Source organism: Mustela nigripes, chromosome 16 (assembly GCF_022355385.1).
Source record: "Mustela nigripes isolate SB6536 chromosome 16, MUSNIG.SB6536, whole genome shotgun sequence".
Classification (NCBI taxonomy): domain Eukaryota; kingdom Metazoa; phylum Chordata; class Mammalia; order Carnivora; family Mustelidae; genus Mustela; species Mustela nigripes.
In genome coordinates, this window is record NC_081572.1 from 46,144,530 (window position 1) to 46,150,529 (window position 6,000).

Below are 6,000 nucleotides of genomic sequence, written 5' to 3' on the forward strand. Positions count from 1 at the left end.
TGTTGTTCTCTTCTTCCTGGACACACAGTTAAATTACATTTCCCAGTCTCCCTTGCACTGATGTGTGTTCATGTGCCTGAGTTTTGCCTGGTCCATCCTAACCCATGTGTTCCGATTCTGGGCTTCCTCCAACTAGATTTCCATGGAGGCTGAATGTGCTGGAGGAGTCCCATGGGAGAATGAGCCTATGTCCCTAGTTCTCCATATCCAGTTGAACCATGAATCACCAGGATACCCACAGGAAGTATTATATAGGACAGAAATAGGCTTTATTCTGTTTAAGTTGTTATACATTTTGTGATCTATTTGTTATTATAGTTTTGTGATCTATTTGTTATTGTAGTTATTGTAATGAATTACTTGGGATATCCCAAGTAATTCATTAATTTTTCTAAGGAGCAATACTGAATATTCAATACTCAATAGTAAGTACTGAATACTGCATACTCAATAATTAATTCAATCTATATTTAATTCAAGCACTAATTCTCCATGTCTCCTGTAGTACCTGTGTGAATTATATATTGGGCACAGAGATGCAGTTCTCATTATATTTTCTCAAAATATGATATACTTAAAATAATCTCTATAACAAAAGAAACTTATTTTTCTCTTTTGAAATGACTTTCCCTACTGGGTTTGTAGAGTTCAAAAAAGTTAAGGTGCTAAGAGACTATGAATAGTTCATGTGGTCTGTAATGTTTCAGAAGTAGGGCTTTTGGCAACCTGGAGGATTAGGCTAATGTTGACAAGTCCCTCCAATTAAAACACATAGAATTTCTAGATAATCTTTAAAACTTAAAAAAATGCATATAACTAAACCTAAAGGAGAGTAATGGAAATACCTAGGTATGAGAAATAAGAAGAAAACTCAGAAAAAGTGTTGTAAGCCATAGCTGATGCTGATCTTGAGAACTTGGGTTATGGAGCCAAGGTTGGAATCCTAATGTTGTTAGTACATCTATTTGTGACTTTTGCAATTCAGTTCATCATTCTTGGTCTGAAAAAATGGCAAAAATAATTCTACTTACCTTGGAGGTTTTGCGGAGGGTCAAAGGAAATAATTCAGGTAGTACAGTTGCTGGCTATCTATCCTTGATTTGTCACTGTATAAAGACTTGGCTTCTCCAACATTCACAGCTCCTACTGAGGTGTCAGCTCAAATGCTGTCAAAAAGAGTTTTGGTCCTGTGGCCTTCCCCCCTCTTCTATGAATGGGAAGTTCGCAGCCAGCTGCTGTAGCACTTGTTAACAGTCCCCCTGGGGAGCAGGCATGCTACAGAAAGGGCCATGAGTAGGTCTGGAGAGGAGGTCTCTGATCCTCTGGACCTGAGGTGAAGGAGCTAGGACTGGGATGGTTTGGAAAGAAGATCCCTGAGTTTCCTAATCATGGAGCCGAAAGGGTGGGGCAGGAAGATGAGGCCTCTAGTTTCCTCCTCAGGAAGAAGGTGGTCATAGAATAGAGAAAATTAGGAGCTATTTGCCGGATTATAAGATCTCTTTAAACATGTCTCCCTCAGGTCTTCATCCTGGCCATAGTCAGAGTAATTGTTGAGACTCATTACACACTCTTACAGCTGTGCCCTGAGGAGACAATGGTCCTCAAGAGTAATCTTTCCCAGAGTTCTTTTCTAGAAGAAAGGATGGAAGAGTGTTTCCCAGAGAGTGTGTCTCCAGGGTCCAAGCCCTGAGCTGACCTCTTCTAGGTACTTTGTTGGAATCTGGGCCCTTGTCCTTTGTTTCAGCACAGATTGGAATGTCTCCTTGGGTGCTGCAAAGACTGTGGTACAACTGAGGGAAAAAATAGTCAACAAAATGAAACAACAATGTATTTCATATTGCAAACCATATATTTGGCAAGGAGTTAATACCCAAAATGCTTGTAGACCATATATTTGGGTTCTTTAAATGTTTGTTAAAATTCACCAGTGAAGCTCTCAGGTCCAGGGATTTTCTTTGTTGGGCAATTTTTGATTACCAATGTATTCTCCTTACTAGTTCAGGTCTATTTAGATTGTTTCTTCATGATTTAGTCTTGGTAGGTGGTGTGTTTCTAGGAATTGTGCATATTAATTGTTGATAATGATCTTCTATTATTTTTTTTATTTCTGTAGAATTGGTTGTAATGTCTTCACTTTCATTTGTGATTGTAGTAATTTGAGGCTTCTTTTCCTCCTTAGTGCATCCATCCAATTTTTTGTCAAGTTGGATGACCTTTTTGAATAACCAACCTTAGGTCTTATTGATTTTTTCCATTGTTTTTCTATTTTCTGTTTCATTTTTCTCTTTTCTAACTTTTATATTTCCCTCTTTTGCTAGCTTTGGGTTTTGATGTGAGCTCATTCCTATTTTTTTTTTAAAGATTTTATTTATTTATTTATTTGACAGAGAGAGAGATCACAAGTAGGCAGAGAGGCAAGCAGAGAGAGAGAGAGAGAGAGAGAGAGAGAGAGGAGGAAGCAGGCTCCCTGCTGAGCAGAGAGCCCGATGTGGGACTCCATCCCAGGACCCTGAGATCATGACCTGAGCCAAAGGCAGCGGCTTAACCCACTGAGCCACCCAGGTGCCCCCATTCCTATTTTTTAATGTAATCATTTGGGGTATTCATTTCCCCTTTAGCACTGCTTTTGCTGCATCCCATAAGTTTTGATATGTTGTGTTTTTTCTTTCATTTGTCTCTAAGTATTTTCTAATTTTCCTTGTGATTTGTTCTTTGATCCATGGTTGTTTAAAAGTCTGGTTTAAAATTTCTACAATTTTGTGAAGTTTCCAGTTTTTGTTATGTGATTGTTTTCTAATTTTATCTCATTGTGATCCAGAAAGATAGTTTGTATATCTATTTAAAAAATATATTGAGACTTATTTGTAGCCCAAAGTATAGTCTATTCTGGAAAATGGCCCATGGGATCTTGAGAAGAATGTGTATGTTTTGTTGTTGAGTGGAGTGTTCAGTATATGTCTGTTAGATCTAGTTGGTTATTGCATTAACTTATCTCTTTTCTTACTCATCTTTAGTCTGACTGCTCTATTCATTATTGTGAATGAGTATGGAATCTCCAAGTACTATTATAGTACTGTTTAATACTCCTTTCCTTTCTGTCACTTATGGTTAGCATATATTTTGATGGTCTGTCAGTGCTACATAAATATTTATAATCGTTTTATCTTGTATTAAATCTTTTATTGATATATAATGTCCATTCTTGTCACTTGTAACATTTTTTATTTCAAGTGAATTTTCTCTGATGTTAGTATGGCTTCTCCTACTCTCTTTTGTTACTATTTGCTTGGAATAATTTTTTCCATCTTCTTACTTTCAACTTGTTTATATCTTTAGACCTCAAGCAAGTCTCTTTTAGTCAGCATATAGTTGGATCATGTGTTCTTGTCCATTCTTCCAGTCTCTTTTGACTGGATAATTTTATCCACTTACATTTAAAGTAATTATTGATAAGGAGGGACTTGCTTTGTGCTATTTATTTGATTATTTCCAATAACATTTTTGTCTGTCATTTCTGGCATTCCTACCTTCTTCTGTGTTTATTTGGCTTTTTTGTAGTAAAAAGGTTCAAATTCCTCCTTAATTTTCTTTGTGTATATTCTATAGCTACTTTATTTTATTTCATTTTTATTTTTATTTATTTATTTATTTATTTTTAATTTTTTAAATTTATTTTCAGCATAACAGTATTGTTTTTGTACCACACCCAGTGCTCCATGCAATCCGTGCCCTCTATAATACCCACCACCTGGTACCCCAACTTCCCACCCCCTGCCCCTTTAAAACCCTCAGATTGTTTTTCAGAGTCCATAGTCTCTCATGGTTCACCTCCCCTTCCAATTTCCCCCAACTCCCTTCTCCTCTCTATCTCCCCATGTCCTCCATGCTTTTTGTTATGCTCCACAAATAAGTGAAACCATATGATAATTGACTCTCTCTGCTTGACTTATTTCACTCAGCATAATCTCTTCCAGTCCCGTCCATGTTGCTACAAAAGTTGGGTATTCATCCTTTCTGATGGAGGCATAATACTCCATAGTGTATATGGACCACATCTTCCTTATCCATTCGTCCATTGAAGAGCATCTTGGTTCTCTCCACAGTTTGGCGACCATGGCCATTGCTGCTATAAACATTGGGGTACAGATGACCCTTCTTTTCACTACATCTGTATAAGATACCTGGGAATAAACTTAACCAAAGAGGTAAAGGACCTGTACTTGAGGAACTACAGAATACTCATGAAAGAAATTGAAGAAGACACAAAAAGATGGAAAGCCATTCCATGCTCTTGGATCGGAAGAATAAGCATTGTTAAAATGTCTATACTGCCTAGAGCAATCTATACTTTTAATGCTATTCCAATCAAAATTCCACCGGTATTCTTCAAAGAGCTGGAGCAAATAATCCAAAAATTTGTATGGAATCAGAAGAGACCCCGAATCACTAAAGAAATGTTGAAAAACAAAAATAAAATGGGGGGCATCATGTTACCTGATTTTAAGCTTTTCTAAAAAGCTGTGATCACCAAGACAGCATGGTACTGGCATAAAAACAGACACATAGACCAGTGGAACAGAGTAGAGAGCCCAGATATGGGCCCTCAACTCTATGGTCAATTAATCTTCGACAAAACAGGAAAAAATATACAGTGGAAAAAAGACAGTCTCTTCAATAAATGGTGCTGGGAAAACTGGACAGCTATATGTAGAAAACGAAACTGGACCATTCTCTTACACCGTAAACAAAGATAAACTCAAAATGGATAAAAGACCTCAATGTGAGACAGAAATCCATCAGAATCCTAGAGGAGAACATAGGCAGTAATCTCTTTGATATCAGCCACAGCAACTTCTTTCAAGATATGTCTCCAAAGGCAAAGGAAACAAAAACGAAAATGAACTTTGGGGACTTCATCAAAATCAAAAGCTCCTGCACAGCAAAGGAAACAGTGAAGAAAACAAAGAGGCAACCCATGGAATGGGAGAAAATATTTGCAAATGACAGTACAGACTAAACGTTGATATTTTTATTTATTTTATTTTTTTAAATATAGCTACTTTATTTTTTAAAATATTTATTTATTTATTTATTTATTTTGAGAGACAGAAAGAGAGAGAGAGAGGTTGGGGGGAAGGTCATAGGTAGAGAATCGTCAAGCAGACTCCCTGCTGAACATGTAACCTGACACAGGAGTTAGTCTTATGACCTATGACAGTTTGAACTGAGTTGGAACCAAGAGGCAAATGATTAACTGATTGAGCTACCCAGGCACCCCTTTATAGCTATTTTCTTTATAATTATCATGGGGATTATGTTTAACATCCTAATGCTTTAACATTCTCATTTGAATTTATGGCAGCTTAACTTCATAACAAAGTACTCTGCTCTTTTACAACTGGATCTCCATTCTTTTTCAGTTTTTGATGACACGAAATTATATCTTTGTACATGTGTGCTCAAGAACATAAACTGAAAATTTTTAAAAATCTATTAGTCTCCTAAATTATGTAGATTACAGTATTTGGATTTATAAACAAAAATTACAATAATATCAGCTTTTAAATGAATTGTTTTTTTCTTTAAATACATTAGTCCTTTAAATCATATACAAAGCAAAAAGTGTAGTTACAAATCATTCTTATAATAACACTTGCTTTTCTAATTGCCCATGCACTTACTTTTACTGAGATCTTTATTTCTCTATCCAGGTTTGAGGTGTTGTCTAGTATCCTTTTATTTCAAATTGTAGGACTCCCTAGGTATTATTGGCAGGGTAGGTCTGTGGTCACAAAATTTCTCAGCTTTAGTTTATTTGGGTATAACTTGCTTTCTCCGTTTGAAGGATGACTTTGCTGGATATTGAATACTTGGTTGACAATTACTTTCTTTTCCTTTTTTTTTCTTTCCATGTTTAAATTTATTTATTTATTTATTTACATTAAAAATTTTGTTTTAGTTTATTTCTTTTCAGTTTTGCAGAATTCATTGTTTACCACA